The following is a 25,159-nucleotide window of genomic DNA, read 5'->3' as shown; positions in this document are numbered from 1 at the left end:
AATCATACATTTGTAGCTTTGTGCCAAGTGGTGATACTGGGAAGAGATGTGGAATCTTGAAGAGGTGGGGACCAGTGAGAGGTTCCTAGATTTCTGACCTCAAAAGGGAATACTGGCTCCCTGGAGCTGCTATAAAGCCTGAATCTGACCCTAGACACTCTCTGCTTCCTACCTTGCCATGTGTTCTCTTCCTCTTGCATGTGTTCCTACCATTGTGTTCTGCCATGGGGTCTTCACTAGAGGCTGAATCAATGGGGCTGCCAAACTTGGATGTTCATCCTTTGAACTTAAACAGTGAACCTCTTTTTTTATAAAGAGATTTTTGTTATAACAACAAAAACCAGACTGATAGAGCATGATCATTGCTATTTTTTTCAGAGAGATCAGCTCACTATGTGAACCAGTAAGTCATAGAACATAGGGCCCAGGCCCTATAAGAGTCATGGAACCTCAGTTCTTATGTTGGGGTTTGCCTTCAACTCAGACGGCAATAGCCGTCCTTGTCTGTAAATGATGAAGTTGGGCTGAAACTAGATGATGAGGAAGGATATCTCCAGCGTGTGATTCTAAGTGTTTGAGGCTTCTTTTTTTTGACACCCAAATATGCAGTACTCTTTAAAACTGTGGGAAAAACTCTTGATATTGGCTTCTTGAGAAAAATTACGTCTACCTTTGTTTCTTGAAAAAGAGAAAGGCATACAGTCTCAAGGAACAGATAGAACTGGGTCCATGTCCTGGCACAACCAGTTGTACCTGAGGCAAATTACTGCATTTCTGTGATCCTTGGCTTCTTCCTCCATTAGAAGGTCATACTATATCTACCTCTTATGCATGTTGTGAAAATTAAAGGAAAGAATATGTCTTGAGCAGTGCCTGAGGCACAGCAGGATCTCAAATACAAATGTCCTTTGGAATCCCCAACTTAGAGAATTAGAGCCAGGAGGTGAGAATTCTAACTTATCTACTCTCCCAACAAGGATATTAATGTTTTCTGATAATTATCTGGAACAACTTTCTTCTTTTTTTTTTTTTAACTTAAAATATATTTGGTTTTTAAATTTCCTTCCAATATCCCCAGGAGGTAGGAACTATGACTGTTTCCTTTTTACCCTAAAGAAAATGATGCATGGAGATACGTTTTAAATAATCTGCTCAAGAGACACAGCTAGAAAGCTATGGAGGCAAGATCCAAATTGAGTTATCCTCACTCTAAAGCCCATGATTTGAATATCATCTCCTACATGGCATATGATTTGTTCAAAGAACCTCTGATTTTGTGTCAAATGGATGGATCTATTATGAAGTATCCAAAGTATGGACCGGCTGCCTGGATGCATTTGATGGCAAGAGATTTTTCTCAAATGATTTTAGCTCAACATATCACAGTGAAGAACTAGAGATGGTTCATCTTTGCTGAGTAGTTTGGATGTCACAGAGATAATTTCTGTGAGGTAGATTTCTAGAATACTAGAAAGATTTTAGAACAAAGGCAGTTTAGTTTTCATTAAAATTTAGATGAGGATATGGCAGGTTTCAGATTTTTTTAACTCTTTTCATTATGATATACATGTAACTTTTGAAAGTACGTGTCTTCTTGAGCAGGTCTCAGGAAGACTCAATCTGCAAAAGGCCCAAGAAGCACATGACTGCTTTCAAAACCTAGCTTTTACTTTGCCAATTCATTTCCAAAATGTATTTTCAAAAGCAATGTTAAAGAAGTCACATATTTATTTTAATGAGAAAATGCTAGTTAAATCTTAAATTCTAGTTTCTTAGGATTTCAACTTTGCAGTTAAATTGTAAGCCTATTGAAAGGACTCTCCTTTGCAAGCATTGTGTTAAAATGTATATACTTTTTTTTTGGTACTGGGGATCAAACTTGGGACCTTGTGCTTACAAGGCAGGCACTGGAACCAAAATGTATATACTTTTTTACACTTAAAGGGTAAATGACACACACAGATCATTTCCACATTCCTGTCTTGGGAAAGTAGTGTTCCAAACAAGTTACACCCTTCAAATAACCAAAACAGAACATCAGACTAAAACAAATAGAATAAACCAACAAAAGCCAAGAGATGGGCATTTACCAAAACATTTATATGTCTTAGTCCCCCCTCCCCTCTGTGTATGTGTGCTGGGGACTGAACCTAGGACCTTCACACTGAGCTACATCCCTATCCTTTTTTAATTTTTTATTTTGAGACAGACTCCCTGAGTTGCTAAGTTGTCCAGGCTGGGTTTGAACTTGTGGTCCTATTACTTTGGCCTCCCAGAATACAAGAATTACAGGTGTGAGCCACCTCCCCGACTCATTTTAGCTATTCTTCCTGCAAAGATGTAAACAGTAAACTAAGGAAATTAAATTGTTACACCAAAAAAGACAATAATAGAGTATTATTTTGAAATAATAGAGTATTTTTTAACCTTGTAGACACTGCTAATTTTCTCTTCTAGTTCATTGCAGGGTAGTTTTGGCAGAGTGGTAGTTCTAAGAATAACAGTGGTATTAAGTATCATATTGCATGCACTGTAATGAGCTTTACATAAGTTATTTCATTTAATACTCATAATCCTATTAGGGAGTATCATTATTTAGCCTATTTTTATGGATGACAAAATGGACACTTGGAAAAATGAAATAACCTGGCCAAAGTCTAAGAGCCAGTAAAGTGACAAAAGTTCTATGTGAATCTGGGCATCTGAGGCCACAGTCCAAATGATATCCCTCCTCTATCCCATCCTGCTTAGGCAGAGTCCTTGCCAATATTTTAATCTTCCAGTATAAGAGTGTGATCCTCATGGAACAAACAACTTGCTTCTGCCTTGCTCACCATTTGTCACTGCAAGGCAGGCATTGGGCCTGGCATCTACTAGTTGGGCGTTCAATAAATGTGTTTACTTGGTGCCCAAATACGAAAAGTTTTAAGCTTACAAATATTCATAATCATACATCTCTTCTATATATGGGGTGATATAAACCCTAAGCTCTTACAAGCCTTACTTTCTCTATTTAGTTCTTTATTTATTTATAATCACTTGTTGACCTTTTGGCTAAGTGTGTGTATTTATTTATTTAGAATAGGAAAAATTTATTGAAAGATAGCTTCTAAGAGAGACAGAAGGGTGACTGGAAAGTGGGTTGCCCACCAATCTTGCTTCTCAAAGGTGTTTTATGGGGCAAAGCCAGAGGTACAGTAGGTTCAAAGTGGGACAAAACTATGATCAACCAATAAGATTAAAACAAGCATAGTTGCTTAGTAATAGTGAATTAATGGGGATCAAATGGTAAGGAAGTCATGCAGCAAGTTTACAGGGAATGAGCAAGGATTTTCAGTGGTAAGGGGTGGGTCAGGGATCTTTCTTGGAAGATCTTGGTCCCCCCCCCAGGTGATGGATACCTATTTAGAATATCAATCACTGCTACTCATGCTATGTGGGTGTGGTAGTTTCTTCTTCTTTTATAATTCTGGCCTTCAGTGAATGTGTCTTGATCATCCTCCATGTTGGCTCCTGGTCTTCCACTTTGGCTTGATGTTGGCTCCTCAAAGGTTAGCCCTATCTGACTGTCTCCATCCAGTGATCTTGGTGGGAAGGCCTCAACATTGATATAGGGCAACAAGTAACCCAAAAATGGTATAGGGCAGCAAGTAATCCAAATAAGCAAAAATAATACAAACAAGGGAAATACTGTAACTCCCAATCTGCTAAATATCTGAAATGCAAATTCGTGTTCTCTAAAATGGAAGAATGAATTCTAGGAACAATGGAGGTTAAGAGTAAGAAAAATCAGTGGAGGATTTAGCTCAGTGGTGCCCTGCCTGCCTCCCAAGTGCAAGGTCCTGAGTTCAATCCCCAGTACTGCAAAAAAAAAAAAAAAAAGTAAGAAACATTTATTGAGACAAAGATAGCTTCTGTCTAAAAAAGACAGAAGGGGGACCGGAAAGTGGGTTGCTCCTACAATCCTTACTTTAAAAGAAAAACTTTGCAACTTAGCACAAATCTCCTCCCCATCTATAGTAATGCTTGTGGTCAAGAAAGACCTAGGGGCTGGGGGATTTAGCTCAGTGGTTTTGTCGCCTGCTGCGCAAGCGCAAGGAACGGAGTTCGATCCCTGGTTCAAAAAAAAAAAAAGACCTATTCTCTGATTCATCCTTTTCTCTAGACTGCTGAAATCTGGAGTCAGTCTCCATGGAAGAGATCCAATAAAGAGGTAATGATTGAATCAGATTAATGTAATTAAAAGACTACTCATTAAGTGTTTATGCTGTCACATGGCAATCTCCTTAAAGCTCTTGTAACAGGGTGGCAAACCTATGGCAGGCGTGCTGCAGCTGGCTGTTTGTTATTGAAAGCTCAAAAAGGTTCACCATTACTAACCTATATCATCTTAGGGGGAGAGTGTAAGACAAAACACAAGGTTCTCTGTGAGAGAAGACAAGTTAAAAGGGAGGCATGAAGACAAGTGGATCCTTGGAAGGAGACACCAGAATTGCCAACCCGTGACTGCCCTGCTCCATCAGGGCTCTCCAGTACAACTTCCCATGATGACAGGAACATTCTGTATCTGCACTGCCCAGTAGGGTAGCTATTGAGTGGCTATTTCATACTTGAAATGTGGCTGGTGGGAACAGAAATGGGATTTTTATATGTTATTTTATTTCAATTGATTTCAATTAAATTTAAATAGCCAGATGTGACCAGCAGCTACTGTACTAGGCAGCACAGTTGTAGATCTCTAAACTCAACTTTTCATTAACCAGGAGATCTTTTTAACAATGCAAATTCTTGTACCTCATAGAGATTTTGATGAAGAAGGTCTGGGATGGGGATCTGAGAATGTATGCATATTTTAAAACCTTAGAGGGTTTAGCAAGCATATTGGCTTGGGCCCAGGAATTTTCCATAGTGAGATGTAGCTTTGCTATAAGCTACTTGTCTGTTTCTATTCTCCACTCACTCAGAGGTGGCCCCAACTCCACTCTCATATAAAACAAGTGAAATCTAAGCCAGTTAATCTTAATTATCAACTTGAATGGATTAAGAGACCCCTGGAGAAGTAATTGGGTCCTAGGTGTGCTATGGTTATCAGTGGGTTAGTCCACTGGTGTTCATAGCTGAATATGCTGTTAGGAGGTGGGGCCCAGTTGGAGTGGGTTACTGGGGATATTCCTTTGGAGGGTATATCTCTCCCTGGCACACTTCCCCTGTGTGCTCTGTTTCCTAGCAGCCATGTAGTGAGCAGCACTGTTCCACCCAGTGCTTCCACCATGTTTCTTTCTGCCTTGGAGCCAGTTAACTGTGGGCTGAGACTTCTGAAACCATGAGGCCAATTAGACCTGTCTTCTTTCAGGTGTCAGGTATTTTGTACCAGTGATGGAAAAGCTAACCAATGTAAGGTCCAATACAAGGTTTTATTCATCTTAGTAGTCACTGCTCTTAACATAGTGCCTAGTCTGTAAGTGTTCAGTGAATACTTGCTGAAACAAACAGAGTAGGTCACAAAATACATTTAGACAGTTTTCCATTTATTGGGTGTCTGTATATCTGAACAGAGGCCAGTTGAAAACAGGTGTATGGACAACAGGAATACAAATAGCAAAAGCAGGAACACCTGTATACTTATAAGAAGTTTACAATGTGAATTAGAAGGAAATTCATGAAGAAAAATTCTTTTGCCTGGATTTTTAGGATGATACAAAGTTTTTTATCTGAATAGAGCTTCTATTTTGAAGTTAGGTATGGGAGAGCACTGTTGCTCTCACTACTGTATTTGAAAGTAATAATTGTCAAAAAAACACTGCATAGAAAAAAACCTAAGTGAAAAATGTGTGAAATTTAGCATTTCTTAAAGGAAAGGCTGATTGAAACCTTTCAGAACTTAAGTTTTTGATAGCAAGTTTGCTGCAGAGGGCCAAGTAGAATGTTGCACATAGAATGGGCATTCAAAAATATTTGGTGAAACAATAAGCCTTTTAGGTGACAATGTATCTGCCTGTTTTACATATTAAGCATTTTTGTTACATCCCATCCAAAATATTTGTCATTTCTATATAGTATCAATAGCCTCAGGCCAAATAATTGCAGAAGACACAAGTTAACGTCATTCTAAAAACTAAGAGTATGCTAATATTATTGTGGGAAGATGAAAATCATTTTTGGGAACTCAGGTAATCAGTCCTATATATCATAATAGAAAAAAAGGGATGGGAAAACATGATACCCAAGAAAGCACTCTTCAGAATGAGTACAGGCTTTGGAGTCAACAGGTTGAGATTAAAATCCATCTCTGCTTGTACATTACTTTTTCTAATTTCTCTGGCTTCCTTGGAGAGTGGGGTTGGTGTGCTTTCCTCATGGGGCTGTGGAAAGGATGACATGAGTTAATATATGTAAGATGTGTAAGACACTGTGGGTCCTGTGATGTGGAAAAAAGTGTTTATTTTAGATTGAATCGTGCCGTCCGAAAAAAGATGTGTTGAAGGCCTGATATCAAGGTTCTCGGATTGTGACCTTATTTAGAAATAGGATGCTGCAATGTAATTACATTGCAATTGTAAGTACATTGCTGCAATGTAATTAAAATAAGAGGTCATGCTAGTGTAGGCTATGTCCCTAATCCAATATGACAGGATTCTTAAAATAAGAGGGAAAATGATGTGAAGTCAGGGACACATAGGAAGAAGGCCGTGTGACAATGAAGGCAACCAAGGATACCAGAGTTTGCCAGCAAACCCCCAGAAGCTAAGAAAAGGCATAGAAACAGGACCCTGCTGCCACCTTGTTACCTTCATCTTGGATTTCTAGTCTCTAGAACTATGGACCACTAAGTTACTTTTGTTTTAAGCCATCTAGTTTGAAGTACTTTGTTAGTTAGCTCTAGGAAACCAATAAATACATGATTTTAATGCACATAATAACCACCTTACAACCATGCAAATTATTTTTATATGTATAGTTTATTAAATACTTAATGACTCTTCTTACCCTCCTTAACACTGCACTCTTGATACACATAACTGATTAAGAAAGGAGGTTGTTTTCTATTACTGCCTGCGAATCTTGTGAGTAGAGGGATAGAGATATTTCTTAATTTTAAAAGCTGAGGTAAACTCCATGATCTCTGCAACTTCTTCGAGGACCTAGTAGCCTAGACCTAGACTAATAATTACTCATGAACTATCTGAGTTCTGTGCCAAAATCATTTTTCCTCCAGTGCTTTGAAAGTCACACACCATGTATTTATAGTTTGAAGAATTCTTGAAACTTTGATCTTTTAAAACTCTTTTAAACTTGAGATTCTATAATAGGAAATGGAAATAGGACAAGGAAAAAAAGCATTTTTTTTGTTTGAATCACTTGTAGGATCAAGAATGTCTGTTTCGTTTTTTCTTTAAAAGATATGGGCTAGTGGCATAGCAGGAATCATAAAATGGCAATTTAAAATTATTAAATAGAGAAACTAACAGGAGGCTAAATAGAAAAAGGCAGCAACCAACAAGTGGGCTATTTTTATTGCTCCTTTTAGCAGCAGCAAGTGAAGTGATATAAAAACTACCATGAATTCAATTAATTTTAGTCTTTTACAGATTACTTTAATTCTATTCTTGTAATAAGTCCATATGAAATAATTGCTTTGTAATTAGTGGCATGATTAAATGTTAAATGCTAAATCTTTAGTTTGGCAGCCTTAATATGCCTAGAAGGCCTGGTTTCATTACTTCTTTTTAAGTACTTTATAGCATATTGCTCAGTATTTTCACTTTGGACATGGATTTCACCATGCTGTTTTAATAAACGTTGCACAGGAGCTGGTTGCTATAGTGGCTGTGGGTTGTACACTCAATCCTGCAGATGCACCAGTGAAAAATTAGACATCATCTTCAGTTCCAAAAGTGCCAGTGTGTGGGCTGCTAATACCAAGCCGCTGATTTCTGGGTGCTAACCAATTCCATTAGACTGTATCAGATTTTACGTTGCTCTCAGACCAAATTAAGTTTTAGTTTGTAATAATGAAAATAACTTTCTTATCAAAATATGCCAACCATTTTCACATTTCTTTCAGAATATTTATCATATTTTTCTTTGCTTTACTAGGACTCTGTACCATCTTGTTACATTTATTATCTGACTTTTAATACTTACATTTTAAAAAAATCCAATGTCCTTAAGATGGGAACCTATATCTCTGATGTAATGATATTTCTCTAGAGTCTGGCTGCTTAGAATTTGCCAATTAGAAGACTTAGTGCTGTTTAAACTTTAGACTAAGAAAATGTCAAGAACATATCCCTTCCACATTAAAATGTGCCTTTAAAATTTAAAGACAGATTTATGAAAGGGTACATATTTTTAGCATAAAATTTGCTGTTAACCAGAGGTTAAAGACAGCCATGTTCAGGTGGATGACAGTACTTGTCCTTTGACTTGGTAGAACTCAATCACATTGCATGCTATTCTATATTTTAAAGAAGAAAAATAGAGCCATCTTTCCTTGAACTCTTAAAATACACTTGGTTTCAAGTTTATTTTCTAGACTACTTTTATAAGACCATTTTTTCTACTAAGGACTTAAAAAACCTGGTTTTCTTAAACATTGCAGGACCAGTAAAAGGTATATTTGCCTATTCAAACCTTCCCTATGAAGAATTAGAGGGCACTGTGGCTCCAAGGAAGAGAATGTCACAATGGGCAAAGACTGGGATGGGGAGCTGGATGTAAAAAAAATTATAGAAGGTGATTTACTTATGATTTTGCAACACTGAGAATGAACATTCTATTTCCAGGTTTTCCAGAGTGCAGATGGCAGATGTAAAGACTTGTCCCCATAATTACAGCAGACAATCCCCACAATAAACTCTACTTCATCTATCTATCTATCTATCTATCTACCTATCTATCTATCTATCCATCCATCCAATTGGTTCTGGTTCTTTGGAGAATCCTGACTAGTAAATGACTTGTTAGAATTCCCATGGTTAATAGAAAGCGCTGAGATTAAAGCCAGGTTTGCTGGATTCTGAAGTCAAGGCTTTCTGTGCTATCACTTGCCTCAATTGTCTAACTGGAACTTTAGTAAGTATTAGGAATGCATTGAACCATTCTCTTAGATTCAGAGAAGAAAACTAACTTGTTTTCTTTCTGGTTAATCAGACTCAGCTCAGGAAACTTGTAGATTTAATTTCCTGATTAGCTGAAGGTTAACCAGAAAGCTTTTTGTTTCAAACTTTGAACTTTCTTGCATTTGATAAGGATTATTTTAAAGACATTTTTTCAAGGCCCTGATAATGAACTCACATTGGAAATCTTTTTTTTTTCTAATCTAAAGCCCTGGTTATTAACTTATTTTCTTCCAATTTCCCCTTTTCTCTTGAAAATGGACTCCAGGGGGGGAAATCTACTTAATTAGAATTTCTGTTAATCAGGTTTTTAAATTGTTTTGGTAAATTACAATCAGGTGAAAACTACCTCCCTGAATTTGAAATAGTTTCTCATTATAGTGTCTCCTTGATGCCAACATGTTTCGCTATCTTAGTATGCATTTGAAACTAATGGTCCAATACTCAAAAGTGCTCAGAGCACCAATGACCAGACACATAAATCTAGCAGTGCACATTAGTGAGATGGTCTTTAATTACAGGTTTTAGGTCTTATGTAATCAAATGGTGGAAGGGAACAGGCAATGATATTAGTATGCCAGCAAGCATTATAAATCATAATACCTTCCATGGGTTCTCTACAATTTAGTTTGTTTAAGTTAGAAGTAAAAAAAAAATTTTAGTTGAATATCCACATTGTTATTCATAACGATTAAGATATAAAATAATACAATGCTATTACAAAGATCATCTTTATTACTTACCTCCTAGTTTCCTAATAGAAATTGTACCTACACTTTGAACTTTAAATGTAGGAGTCATTTTTAATGAAGCAAAATTAAAGTTATCTCTTAGCAAGGCTAAATAAAAACGTTCTTTATTAATAAAATACAATGTTGAGTAAATTGAAGACCCTTCTCTCTCCCTTTCTCTGTCATCACTGTGTATGTCGCTGACTCCATTTCTCCCTATGTCTTCTCAAGCAACTTTCATGAATAGCAGCAAACTATTCCTAGACAACAATCAAAAGCAGAATTATCCTGTTCTACAGTAGATTCAGATGAAAAGTGATTATAAAATCAGGTGTAGCTCTAAGAGGAGACATTAGAGAAGAATCAAGCAGGGTCTATGGCACACATATGTATGCTATGTCAAGGTCACGTTCATCTTACCAAAGCAAGTTTAAAACATGACTACTATCTGTACATGTTTTACTGGGAAAGTGATATTTCTCTTTGTATTTTCTGCACTAGTAGGCTGATTCAGTAATAAATATTTTAGACATTTTGGCTGAGAAAAAGTAAACTGCAGGATAATTTTATACTAGTATAACATTTACCCTAGAAATTTTCTGTACAATTTTAGGTTTAAGGGGACACAATTTAAACTATGGGATGTTCTAATGGTTATAATAGTGAGGAAATAAATTTTAATGATGGTTTATTATTACCTGAAGTTATATTTAAATAAGGATAATCACAACATCATGTGAAGACCAGAAAATGAGGGTTATTTTCTTGGAGGATTAAGCAATTTTTCTCTCAGAAGTAAGCTTCAGCGTCTTGGCATAAGATATGAACAAATAACTTATTTTCAGTTTAGTGATTTTGTCTCAAAAATCTAATTAATTCCCACCTGAGGATGATATTTCTGAGCTGATAAATATTACCATCAACATATGGCTAATAATTAGGCTTTTGTTCCATCCCAAATGTCCACAGAAGTGATAGAAATAAAGTCTGTTGAGTAACTCTTCCGAGCTGCGGTGCATTCCAGGTAGAGGGGAAGTTGCAGGTGAAGTAGTTGTATCTAGAGTTGATTGTGAGGATTTCTTTCCAAATCCAACCTCACGAGCAGTGTGGTTGGTCCTACAATTGGTCCTACCAGGGTTTCTTTTTGTAGAGCCAGCTGTACCATTTACCAGCACAGCAGCAAAGTGTAAAGACAACAAAACAGCAGACCTGGGGCAGGTGATGGAGTAGGAACTATTTCATTTTAAATGGAATTTAAGTTATACCAGGATAGGAATGGAAATCAAGACAGAAAGGTAAAATGATGCCGATACAGGGCCCTTAATGGATCACTAAGGGTTGTCTCTCATTTCTTATCTTTGTCAGAGACCTACAAGAAAGCACATGGTACATTGAAAAGGCAGTCAATTTTTAAAATAAGCTTTAAAAGGTGACCATTACAAGGTGTGTTATTCCATTCCTGCTGTTAACAAAATATGAGAGTGGGCTATTTATTAAGAGCAGAAAGTTATTTCCTCAAAGTGCTGGATGCTGGAAATCCAAGATCAAGGCGTCAGCAGTCTGGTGAGGGCTGTACTCTGCTTCAAAGATAGTGCCTTCTTGTTGTGTCCTTACACAGAGAAAGAAATGGAAGGACAAAAGGGGACTGAACCACTCCCCTCAACTTCTTCTATAAGTACACTGACCCATTTACGAAGACAAAGTCTTCGTGACTTAATCACATCTTTAAAGACCCTACCTCTCAATATCATTACTTTGGTGTTTAAGTTCTAACATAACAATTTTGGAGGGACAAATACATTTAAAACACAGTACAAGTTAAACTCACAAAGAGTCAAGTATCTCTGCAGAAGGTCCCACAGGGAGCAGAACACAAGAAGAAACTAGATGGGAAGGGACCCATTTATGGATCCAGTCCATTCATACATATCTGATTCCCAGGGCACAAGTAGAGAAGGGTATTAAGTCAATCAGGAGGAGCATCCATAGTCAGTGGGGACCCCTACATTTCTTTTACAGGGGTACTATGAGGTCATTTCTATAATCAGAAAGACAGGAAACTGATTAAACTGTGCTTCCAATAAACTAAATAGAAGGTAATGTAAGCTGGAATTGGGGTGGTGGTGATTGGAAAAAGGGGTCATGTTTAAGGACCACTAGGGCACTAGAGAAGCATCTCTTAATTATTACTATTAACTTGATGTGAAGAAAGGTAAAGGAAAGGTTAAAAAGAATGATGAGGTTGAGTCTGGTGACTGTGATAATAGTGATTCCCAAGACACCATATGGGCAGGCATCAGCAAGACCTTTGAAAGTGAGATGAAGTTTCCATTTGAATGACAGAGAATGAGAAGAGAAGGGTTTGAGTGCTTCTCCCCTGGTTCCCTCCCCACTGGGCCTTCATTCCTTTGCAGAAGGCAAATGCTTCCTATTATACAGCCACAGTTCATTCTGGGTCCTGGATACTACTGCTTCCTCCTACTCCTCCAGTGATGTAATTTTCAGGGTGAAAACACTTAGGAGATATTCAGAAATATAGTGTTGGGGAATGAGATTATGGCTGGCAAGAAATTTGCGAGTCTTTCTTATAAAGATCTGGTAGAAAGCTTAAGACCTCAAGAACCATAGAGAGGAAAGCATGTTAGGGATAAAAGGCTACAAAGGAGCCAGAGATTTACTGTCTTTATAAAGCATAGTAAAAATATGAAGGATAACAGAATCTTAACTAAAAATAGTTGGCAAACTCCACCATCTTCTTTGATAATTATTTGGTGATAGTGTCTGAGTTTAGTTATAAGTCATTGCAAAGGCAGAACTGAAATTATTACAAAAGCAAAGTGCTAACTTGGTGTTCAAATCATCTCTGTATTATGAACCATAATAATCGAGATCAGGCAGAAAAGTCGATCTCTCCTCTGAGGCCAAATCACTAACAACTAAGCGTTGTGGTAATTCGAACTTTAATGAAATTACTCAGCATTTTTATCTCATGGAGGGATTTACCTACTCCATATTAGCCTCCTCTTTTAAGTTAACACCCACTAGATATGGCCAAGTGCATTTTATATAGTGGATATGATGAACAAGAATGATATTCCACACAAGAATATATGCATGCCAAGCAAGAAAGGTTTTCAAGGTATTCCCAAATTAATTTAAAAGTTTTTCATTTGTGTGGAACCCCAATGAAGGCTTACCAGTTAACTAGTGTCTTAATTGAGATGTTCATCTACAATAAAAGGAAAATGTGGCAAGGACGGCAATGAAAATCAGAAATTAAAAGAAGGGGAGCTAATTTACCAGATACTAACCATGGACCATTTTCATATACATTGTATCTTTCCATTCTCACAGTCCTGGGATGTTACATCTTTTTGTATTTGTTTTTACAACTGTGATTCTAACAAATTAATGGAAATGCAAAAGGCCATATAGAACTGAAGGAAAGACTTTCTCCCAGATATGTGCCTTTTATTCTTGGGCTTTGGTTTAAATATGTCTCATACTGGTATGCCATTCAACCAGTTAAGACTCAATTCAATCGCTCATATTTTTCCCTCTGTATGAATTCAAGCTTTCCGCTGCCTTTCCCCTCCCAGTACTGCATGGGACACCTGTTTTGTGTATAGTCCCAATTTCCCTTTTGTTCAACTTCATATAAGTTCTGCTTTCTCTTAACTCCAAGTGAGTTTTGGGAGTAGGGGGAAAAGAAGTTTCCCCTTGTTTGCTATTCTAAGCCATAGTTTTCTTTTTGCTGCCTCTGAAAGCCACCAACTTCCTTCCAATCTTTGGGCTTTGGCTTGCAAAATTCACCCCTGTTTATGTCCTTTGCCTGGCTTTCCCTTGTCCTTTAGATTTTGGTTTAAATATCACTTCTTTGGGAGAAGTCGTAGAAACCTCCATTTTACATTCTATTCTTCTGGTCTCACGTACCTCTCTTTCACTGGATGTAACACAGCCATAATTTCGTATTTACTTCTGTAACAATTGGATTTTGGCTTTTATTGCCTGTCAGATGGCAAGCTCCAAGTGGGAAGGAGTCCATATCAATTGTTTTGCTCTGCACTGTATCTGAGCTCATAGAAAAAGATATTCACACAGCATTGCTGTCAATATTTGCCAAATGATTGAACTGAATGACTGTCATGTTCTAAGAACTGTATCAAGTGCTTTCCCTATATATCCTCATAGCAGCCCTGTAAGCAGATATTATTCCTCCAATCTACAATGAAGAGAGTTAGGGTTTAATAATATGAGTCTATTAATCAAGATTGTGCAACTAGTATATGATACAGGAGCGAATCAAACCCCTGCTTTGTGATCTGAACCCCTGACTTTTCTGTTTTGCTGGGGAGTTCAACAGATGATCATTTAATTATTTTGTCTTGCCTCTATTCACTCAATCTCCCTAAGGAGTCTGGAGACTCATTTGGGACAGAAATAATCCCATGTACATTTTGTCCCCCCACATCACACTTCTAAGAGCACTTGATATTCTATATGCACATATACTTTTGGATTAATAACTTTCTTGGCAATAAAATAAAAGCATTCCCAAATTATTTCTATCATAAGCTTTCTAAAATAACACACTAACATCTAAGTATAATACATATGTATACTACTCATTTTCTATGTAAATATAGAGGAAACACTATGTAGAAATTTTTTTTTAAATGCAGTATTAATAAAATGAAACAGACATACGATATGGAAGTCTCTTCTTTTATTCAATAAATATTTGCTAAGTGCATTTCCATGTGACAAGTGCTTTTCTAGGTGACAGGGTCTTAAAAGTCATAGTTTTTTCTCTTAAGGAACTGTTTGGTGATGATGGCATTACAGTTGGGGAAATAAGCCTAAATTAAGATAGCATTAAGTACAAGATCCCAATGATGACTGTAACTATACTGTATACCTAAAATGTAGCAATAAATAAACTTAATACTACTACTACTAATAAAAAGATAGCATTAAAATAGCCTATAGAGGCTGTCATGGCAGTCAGCCCCTATGTCCCTCCAGCAGGGGTCTCCCTTATGGTTCAAATCTGACTTCCTTGCCTTGTGACTATCTTGCTTCACGACTGCTCCTGGAGTGCTCTAATTAACCAAGAGCCTATGGTTTGGTCAAGAAGATGATGATACTAAGAATTAACAATAACAAAGGGAGCAGCATTATTTACTGAACACTTATAAGATGCTTAGAATTGTTTTAAAGGTTTTACATGCACCAACAACTTTATTATCACAATGGATACAGAGAGGTGAAGCTTTGGGGGTATATTAGTTATAACATCTTGAATTTGGATCCTTTTTATGGAATGATAGCTCCACATTTAACTCTTTCTCTCAGGTTGGAAAATGTGATTCTGTAAATTATAACTTCAGGCCTGCTATAGTTTGGATATTGTTTTTCTAACACCAGTTCATGTTAGAAGCTTAGTCCTCAGTTTGGCAGTGTTAAGTGTACAGAAGGAGGGGCCTAGTGGAAGGTGATTAGGTACTGAAGAGATTAATGTATTTGTGGTAGAAATTCAGAAGTTCCTGTAAGAATGGATTGTTAGAAAGTGCTGCTTTCTTGGCTAACTTTTTTCCTCGTTCACACATGGGACCCTTTGCTATATATTCAGTTCCTTGTCAGCATTCGCACTCTGTGGTAACACAGCCCTGGGACCTTCTCCATACACTGGGGCCACCCACACTGGACTTTTTAGTTACTACAATAACGAGCTAAATAAACCCCATTTCTTTATAAAAGTATAGATTTTTCAGGTATTTTGTTATGGCAACAAAAATAGATTTAGAGGCATTTTAATATGGGGGGGGGAAGAGAATAGATACAGAAGAGAATCTAGAAACCAAAAAAAGGCTCTAATGCATTCATCTGTCTGCCAGACCTTTCAAGCACATCAACTGACTGAAGACTGCTTGCATGTTTGGACAAATACAAAGCTCTCTTAGTGTTTACCACACAAAGTGGCAATTATGTGAACTACTGATTTCATAAACATCTACTTTGAATCTTCTTGTCTCTTAACATTTGTCCATTTGTCTCAAAATTAAAATCTTCAGAAAGAGACACAGTCACATTAAGAAATGTCATGGACACGGTGGCACATGCTTGTAATCCCAGCACTTGGGAGGCTGAGGTAGGAGGATTGCCACAAAATTGAAGGCCAGCCTGGGCTACATACTGAGTTCAAGGCTAGCCTGAACTGTATAGTGAGACCCTGTCTCAAAAAAAAAAAAGAAAGAAATAACTTATGTCAACAAAGTAATACAGCTTTATTGATACTATACACTGAGTATTTAGGTTGGTCCGCAAACTATGCTAAAGGATTTATATGCATGTTTACACTGAATGATTCTAATGATTCCAGAAATCAGTTTCTCTTACTATCCTCATTTTGCAGATGAGGAGATTGAGGCTTTGGGAAATCACACCAGATCACAAAGCTGAGATACACTTTTGAAATGAATTCTTCCCACTCTAAGACCTGTCTTGTTACCCACTCTTTTATCCCTGCCTTGAGCTGTACATCCTATAACACTAAGGCACTGACTGGCACATTTTTCTATGATATCAATTTCATGTCAGAAGGATACCTTAAAGCAAAACAATCTGGTTTTTTTGGTACTGGGGATTGAACTCTGGTTCTTGTGCTTGTGCAGCAGGCGGCGAAACCACTGAGCTAAATCTCAGGCCCCAGCAAAACGATCTTTAGAAACAAATTTATTGAAAGCTTGAAGCTCTTGTAAAAATCATTTAATATTTTTCATAAGATTCAGCAATCTTTGCAAATACTGAGGACAGTAATATTTTTAAAAATTAATCATTTTACTTCTGTCTTTTTTCCGTGGAATAGAAAGATGCTTTTATTATTTTAGAAACCTAAACTTTTTTTTTTTTTTTTGGTACTGGGGATCGAACTCAGGTCCTTGCGCTTGTGCAGCAGGCGGCGAAACCACTGAGCTAAATCTCCGGCCCTAGAAACCTAAACTTAATCAATAACATAACATAATATGCAGTGTGATAATAATTATGAGAATGCAATCTTTAAGAGTGCATTTTAATGAATTTAAAATTATTTCCTTTAAATATTGTTTAAAATTATGCTACATTAATAATCCAATATAATTTTAAAGTATAGTCAATGATTAGTGAAATAAAAATACTAAACTAAATTTCAAATTTGTAAGTAGTAAAAATGCTTCCTTTTACATAAATATTGCTTTAAAATAGAATTATATAAAATATAAATGGGCTACGAGATCTAATCTAGTCCAGTCATTTTTGTTTTATAGTTGTATTTAAAGAGGAAGAAACAAAGTCGGGGGCTTCAACTGTGCAGGTTTAAAGTCAAACAGACTGAACTTCACATCCTTGCTCTGCCCCTTAACCAGCTTCTCACCTACATTCACAAGTAACACAGGCAGTTCTTAAAAGTGCCCTGCCCCTAAAAAGCAGGGCCACTATAAACTGAGAACTCATGAAGGACTTTGCCCTTGAAAACCAATCATTTTAATTTACTCATTCAACAAATATTTATTAAGTATATACTAGCAGTGTGACCTTGGGGAATTTATTTAATTGCTTTCTGCCTTAGTTTCCTACTATAAAGTGGGAATCTACATGTTACAAGGACTAAATGGGTTAATGCATATAACGTGTTTATGATGGTTCCCAGCACACTGGAAAGGTTGGGAACTAATGCTGGAGATCATTATCATTCTCCTACTGCTACTATCCTGCTATGTTAGGAAAAATAGTGGGCCCTGGGGATATAATTTGGGAGCCCTATGTAATATTTTCCTTCCAATTACTAAAGAATCTCATTGCATAGAACTAATCTTTCACTCCACTGCTTAGTTCTGGTAGTGAAGCCATTCGGAAACTTCTTCACTGCGGTTTTGTTTTGATATTAGCCTTCACAATGAAAAGAAAGAAAAATACCACACCAGCATTTTTCACATTCTTGTGTTTTTCCTTCAGATGTCTTTAAAGTTTCGCCTGGTCTCTAGGTAACAATGAGTTTCTGAGTGCATGAAGAGGTTGGCTGGTCACCACAGAACCCAGCAAAGCTAGCTGTTCCCTCTGGGGAGATAAGCCTTATACCTAGCCCTCACTGCCTGGAACCATAATCAGCTGGAGTAACAAGCCAGAGAAAGCCAATAATTGCTATTTCACTGTCTTTAGTTGTTCTATGATGATCCAGTGAGTTAATAAGTTATGTAGGCTCCATAACTCATGTCTGAGGAATTAATGTAGATTCCATTCATGTCCTAGAAATTCAGGATATGGCTGAAGTCCCACATAACTCACTCATGATCTTGAAAATCATAGATTATGAAAAACAGAGAGGTTGTGCAGTTTCTCAGTCTTCTAAGAAATTACCATACCATCCCAGAGAAGTGAGAAGTCAACACAACTTCAAGCCCTTGAAAAAAAGGGCTATCTCTAAAATTCATTTTGCTATGTCTTATTAAAGAAACATAAAGTTTTCAGTATGGAATTTCTCTGCCTTGTTGTGTGTGTGTACATGTGCATACAGGTATTCACTAGTCATCGTTCTCAGGTAGGAAAGTGAACTATCCCTCCCAAAGAAAAAAGCAGAAACATGCCACTACTGCACCTTTTGTAGGCTGAACTTCCTGTTTTTCCCCAACAATATAGGTTATCTCATTTCCTAGCCCTAGCATCACTGTTCTTTGAACCTTTCCAGCTTGACACAAGTATTTTTTTAAGTTGCTAAATTGAGATTAAGAATAAGAGAGAGTGTAATTAAGGATTAAAATGAATAACTGATAATTTGAAATAGGAAGAAAAGGTCCAAAGGGGTAGGGGTGGTGGGAGGGGAAGGGGAAAGAAATGGGAAAGGAAAAATTATGAGAAAAGAAAAAAGAAGGAAACAAAATCTATGTAAATAGGGAAGGGGGTGAAGGGCACACAGGTAATGGGGAAAAAATAACCAAGATACATCATGTACAGGTACAAGCACCCAATGATAAATATAAACGTATTGTATACCCAAAATGTACCAATAAAAGAATTTAAGGGGGAAAAAAGAGTAGAAAAAAAGAATAAGAGAGAAGGCTTCTGGCTTTTAGGAAACCCAGCTTAAATTTCCCTACATAAAACTTTTTCACTGATGCATCCCAAGTGCTTTGCTGTCTTTGGTAACCCAAAAGCTAGAATGGTCAGTCACTGTCATCTATCTTGTTAACCAGCTCTTACACCACAGCCCAGGAAGCAGCCGTATCTGAATGGAATAGGCCATGAGTTTGAGAAAAGCAGGGAGTCTAGGGTCTTATTCCATTTCCATTCTTTTAATAGGTGCAAGACATTAGACAAACTCAACTTTTGCTAGGAAGAGGTACTTTGCAGCCCCTCTTCTGTTAAAGATAAGCAGTTGAGATATATTTAGTGACTTGTCCAGAGTCACAATGAACTTCTCCATGGCTCTGGTCCCTTAGTTACTGAAAAAAAAAAAGAATGTTAAGACTCGATATCCCAGAATGTTGCAAGTAAAATGAGACACATATTTAAAGATTCTGCAAAGATTAAAGTTCTAAAACATGAAATGTTTTTAGCTTTCTTAATCAACTCAGCCATGTCTTTCCTTCAGGAAGTTTGTGCTCTTCCATTTCTTGCTACTGACTTTCTGTTTCCAGCCTTTCCTGTGTCCTCAAGATACACTGAATACTGATAGCATCATGTAAGGAATGAACAGTTCCATCACTAGTTTAAAGCTGTAGATAAACTTAAGGAGTCTATCTCTTCTCAAGCAATTATCCAACCACTTATGATCAATAAGACTAGATCTAAAATTGTTTTCTGCTAAACACTTATGTTCTCGGTGATAGCCTGTTCTGTGTATTAGCCATAATGTTTCTTAAATCCTTTGTTGACAGCTGCTATCTGAATTAATACTCTTCAGTAATTTTATAGCTCACACTTTCCCCATGACAGCACACTGTATTGCACCTGTCACTCTGCTTTCTGTAATCTCCACTAAATTTAAGCTCATTGAAGGCAACGATACTGTATGTAGGAAAGGGTTTCTCATTCTTTGCATTATTTACATGTAGACCAGATAATTCTTTTTGTTGGAGACTGTTCTGTGCATTTTAGTATGTGTAGCATCACCCCTGACTTCTACCTAGTAGATGCCAGTAGTACCCTGTCCTGCTCTCACCTGTGATAACCGACACAGGGAAAAACAGATGGAGATGTAGCTCAGTATGAAGACTCTGGGCTCAATACCCAGTGGCACCACCAAAAAACAAAAACAAAACAAAACAAAACAAAAAACAGGTCTCTAGGGCCAGGGATTTAGCTCAGTGGTTTCGCCACCTGCTGCGCAAGCGCAAAGACCCGAGTTCGATCCCTGGTACCAAAAAAACAAAACAAAACAAAACAAACCAGGTCTCTTAATATTGCCAAATGATTCCTGGGGAAGGGTATGTGTGCATGTAAAATCACCCCTGTTTGAAACTCTGTTCAGAGTGCTTTTCTCATTAGTATTCAATAAATTTTTATAAGAATATACGGATTGATGGAAACAAAACACTTATGTTGGATTTAATGTACAAGCTGCAGAAAAAAAAAGCAAGCTAACTTCTCTTGTCTTTTAATGCCTGGAATACAGCTGTTATTTAGTATCTATTTATTGGGTGAACAAATGTTCAATGGTCATAAACAGTTCCCGTATCCCTGATAAAATTTTTTCCCCACAGAGGCCCCAGGTGAGATGGTAGGAAGCTGTCAATATTAGAGGGGAAAAAAATCTTTAGAAGAATAAAAGCATCTCTTAGCTATAGGATTAGGAATAAAAAAAATCACCTTTCAGCAAAGATAAGAGGCTGTACTCTCAGACTTTTAGCTCTCCATATAATCACAGGATTGAGGCAGAAATCAGTCTTTGAGGTGGTAATACTAGGAACACCTACCAGTACTCCTGGATCCTTTAAAACACAATGCTGGTAGTAATGTGAAGCATCAAGAGGGTTGCAGGACATCTTGAAGGTCATATAATTCAGCCATTAGTGTCATAAATGGGAACTGAGGTTGAACCTTCCTCTCTACACAGTACTTGATTGCACTGATTATTATGGATGCAAATTAAGACTTATTACTATTGTGAAATAACAATGCAGGTTAATGATATTCTTTACTGCCATGCTAACATTTTTTTCTAGATGGGAAAATTATAGACATGAAACCAATTAAGCCACCTTTCTTTCTTTGTAAAGCTTTTATAGTTTTCCTAAATGAAGATTCTCTCATTGTGCTTGCAGCTTAATAGTACAAACTTATTTTCTTGTTATGTCTTAGGTCTTCCTGAAATAGAAAATACTGGGGCTGTCCAGGTTTTTTGTATGAATTGAAAATGACTATACTAATACATTATCCCACAAAGGGTAGTCATAAATAGGAAGAGCAAATATCTTGAAATTAATGTTTAATGGACATTCTCCTGCAGGTTAGGTATTGTTGTAAATACCTCCCTTGGAAATCTTTGTCAAAAAAAGGCTTATGGATGCCCTTTCCTGGACATTCCTGTAGGATGACTCACCTATAATTGAAAAAAATGGCTCCAGAAAATATTAGCAGGCTCAGTTTGGTGTTCCCCAAATTTTAAATAATTGTGCTTTACCCCCAGATCTACAATATATCTGCCACAAAAAAATCTTTCATTAAGATGTCATGTCACATGTATATTGTTAATGTAACTATGGTAACCAAAAGTGCCACCAGTGTGTCTGTTTCATACACAAATGAGGGGACAGCTGTGGAGTCCACATGTCTGCCAGTGGTATAATAGATGCGAACGAGGGCGGCTTGGGTCAGAAAATTACAATTCATTTATATTAATCAGAGCTTTCAAATAACATTCCAACCCCTGAGCTATAAAGAGTGTAAATGGAAGGCAATAAGCCACTATAAAAGCAGTTTTCACTCCACAGCTTTCAAAATAAGGTATCTCAAGCTAATGTACTGGCATCTTTACAGGGTACTCTGAAGTCAGAGTGGACAGGACCTTCTATGTGTATCAGTGCATACTTAAGCCTAGTTTACTGCATTTCAGGGCTGATCTCCAGTGCATTAGGTATAATGGTTCTATCCAAATTCAATGTTCATGTTGTGGTATTGAAGGTACAGCTTCTGTAAACCTTTTAGCAATCTGACTATGATAGTCCTTCCAGCCCTGTTGTCCCAACTCTGCCATGTTACAACTGAGGAATCTGAATGTTAGCAGATTAAGAAAGTGCTATACAAATAACTGGTAAAACTGCTAAGAACAGCCTACCTTTGTTACAACTTTTGAGAACATTCAAAAAGTTAAAAATATAACATGAAATCATTCATATTGTTTCTTTTAAAAAACATAAGTTCTACAGCATGGCACAAGTCTGGAAATATATATCATTTTATAGATTGTACTGCAATGTCAGTAGACCATTTATTATGCATTTCTCTATGTTTTGAGATTTGGAGGCTGTACTCTGTTAATACCTCCATTAAGAAGGTGAATGGTAATGTGCTTAAACAAGAAAAATTTAAAAACAAACTTCATTTAGAACAGCCTTAGAACAAATGGTAACCTTGGTCACTAAAATATTACGTTTTACAGATAGAATTTAACTTTTGTCTCTATTTTGTACTTCAAGCCAAAACAAAAGAGTACATGTTTTTCTAACTTCATCTATATAATTATAATTTCATCCTGAATAAAATATTAATCAAAGCTCTATTCATGAGTTAAAGATATTTCCATTGTTCCCAGAAATGAAAATGATCCTAAAATGGAATTTGCTTTATCTCCAGATTGGCTTAACCCAAAATAGATGTTCACCATAATTTTAAAAAATAAATACAATATTTGAGCAACCTTATATTAGTGTTCAAATGAATCATTCTGAGAACTATTATTTTGAAGATTAAAAATAAATTTTAAAAAAGCACTGTGACAGTCTAGTGAAAAATGGCATCCATGTCCTGTAATTTACTATATTTTACTTATGGCTAATTTAAGGTGGCACAAAATGCCTGTAGTTTTGATTATTTATAATTATTTATAAATTTATAGTGAATTGAACTGTGTAGTTACAGTATATCTTTGAATAGGTAGATTGAAAAAATACCTGCTATAGGGCCAGGGATTTAGCTCAGTGGTGCCACCTGCCTGCCTCGCAAGTGCAAGGTCCCGAGTTCAATCCCCAGTACAAAAACAAACAAAACCTGATATATTTCCTTGAGTGTCACTGCTATAGTATACTCATCAATGATTCTAAGAGTTCAGGTCAAGAATCTAGGGTTAGCAGGGTATAACCACGGGCAAATCAATGGTTGAGTTTGTTTTCTTTTCTAAAGAATTTCAGACATTAACCAGAACTACCTGTGATTATCTTCCAGAAACAGTATCCAGTTAGATCTAGGCTCATTTTTTTTTTTTTTTTTAGCCGAATGATCCTTTATAATAATGAGTACTTTATTACTTTTATTTACCAGAGAATGACCTCACTTAATCTTTCATTAGTTGTAGAATAAAGATCTTTTTTTAAAATTTTTATTTATTTATTTTTTATTTTTTTAGAATAAAGATCTTGCACAGGCAGGATAATGCCCAAAGACAAAATTTTAAAGTGAGGCCTGGTTATTTTAGATTTGTTTAAAAAATACAGTACCTAGATAGTGCTTAAACAAAATGATATATAGTTTTAGTTTACAAATGTTGTTTTTATTTTAGAGTTATACTTCCACTCCATCAGGAAGTGCCAGGTTCAAGAGATACCAAAGAGTTTATTACAATGATTTGTTACTTTCTGACTTCTATATAACTCTAAGACAGAAAATGCACACTTGGCTGTAACATTTTCTTACTGAAACTGTACTTAATTCATTTTTTCCCTTCTGGAAAGTACTGCCTTATATGTAAAAGGCACTGAGCCAGGAAAATTAACTTCAAGAAACGTGTAAAATAGTAAACCAACATCTGTTGTCGACCCTCCCCCAAAACACAGCCCTCCAAAACAATGTTGTCCTTTTTGTTGTTGTTGTTGTATTTTAATGCCCTTTCAGTGAATATATAGGAGAGGGGCAAATGCTGTTCAATGAATAGGTTCTTTTTCCCTTCACCAGTGTTTGAGACTGACAAAAGAAAAGGCCACTGGTGCTGGTTTGGCAGGAGGTATAATCCCCGGCCTCACGTGTGGCCCACACTTCCTGCTCTTTGTTTAGTGGCCGCACATTGCCAGGAGGTGAACAGTGCAGTGTGGCTGATCAGCTAACGTTAGCCAGGCAGAAAGGTCCTTCCTCTGGGGGTCTGTTGCTTGACTGCTTCCCTGTTTATTGTTCTATTCTATGATCCATCATCCATCCGCGTCTATTACCAGGAATGGGATGGTTTCATTGACAGCATTTCTGCAAAGTTTGGTGCCTTAAGAATTCAAATGATTTTCACTGGACAGTGAACATTGTACTGAGATCTTCATGTTGGTCAGTGGGAACTATCCCCTCCTTTATTACTTATCTCTAAGCTAGGGAACAAATATGAGCAAGAGGTAGAACTGTTCAGAGAAAAAGAAACTTCAAAAGTTGAGGTCTCAATTCAGAAATCAGTTCAGACCACCAGAAGTGGATTAAAGTTACTGTCTGCTTCAAACACTTTCCTATCTAGCTCAGAATATCCAGCTTGAATGTTATATAAACACATACAGCCAGGTAAAGAGCAAGTGGACTTCGAACTTTCAATGTAACACCACTCAAAGAATTTGGCTCTTGGATATAGGTGTCAGCAAGCCAGGGAATTCTCAAACAGAAAAACTCACACTTGCGCCTTTATTCCATTTTCTTAAGGTCTATTGTTGACTAAAGACTCCTTGTCTTTTCAAATTCCTTCATGTGAATGGATGAGGCCAGACATCTGCCAGGATCCGCTCACATTTGCATGCAAATCAGAGACTTCGGGACACAAATGCCCCTGGAGCCAATAATACCACTTTTTAGATTTATATTGATCAAAGTATAAATCTTGTTGAACTTTTCATTCTTCTAGTCCTAGCTTTTAAAAACAAAGTAACGAACGTATTCGAATAATGTCTAGATTGTTGTGTCAAAACAAATTGCAAAAAGAAAAGGACATATTATCTTGCAGAAAATCCTACATGCAAAAGCCCAAGTCAGTAGTACCACCGACTTCAATTACTTCCTTTATTCTCTGGGTCTGGGAATGAAAATACTGATGGAGGGATGGAATTTAAGAGCCCATATTCTAGATTTTTGGCCTTTGCCTGTGTGGTCCAG

General features: G+C 36.8%; 1 protein-coding gene across 2 annotated transcripts in view; it reads right to left on the bottom strand.

Moving 5' to 3' along the window:
- Nucleotides 1–25,159, bottom strand: part of Lrrn1 (leucine rich repeat neuronal 1) — a 50,891-nt gene that overhangs the window by 21,382 nt on the left and 4,350 nt on the right. The window lies entirely within an intron of this gene.

Source organism: Heterocephalus glaber, unplaced genomic scaffold (assembly GCF_053883595.1).
Source record: "Heterocephalus glaber isolate CG9 unplaced genomic scaffold, H.glaber_assembly_v1.0 deba00001472, whole genome shotgun sequence".
Taxonomy (NCBI): Eukaryota; Metazoa; Chordata; class Mammalia; order Rodentia; family Bathyergidae; genus Heterocephalus; species Heterocephalus glaber.
The sequence above is the reverse complement of the archived record's forward strand: the minus strand, read 5'-3'. Positions and strand labels throughout refer to the sequence as shown.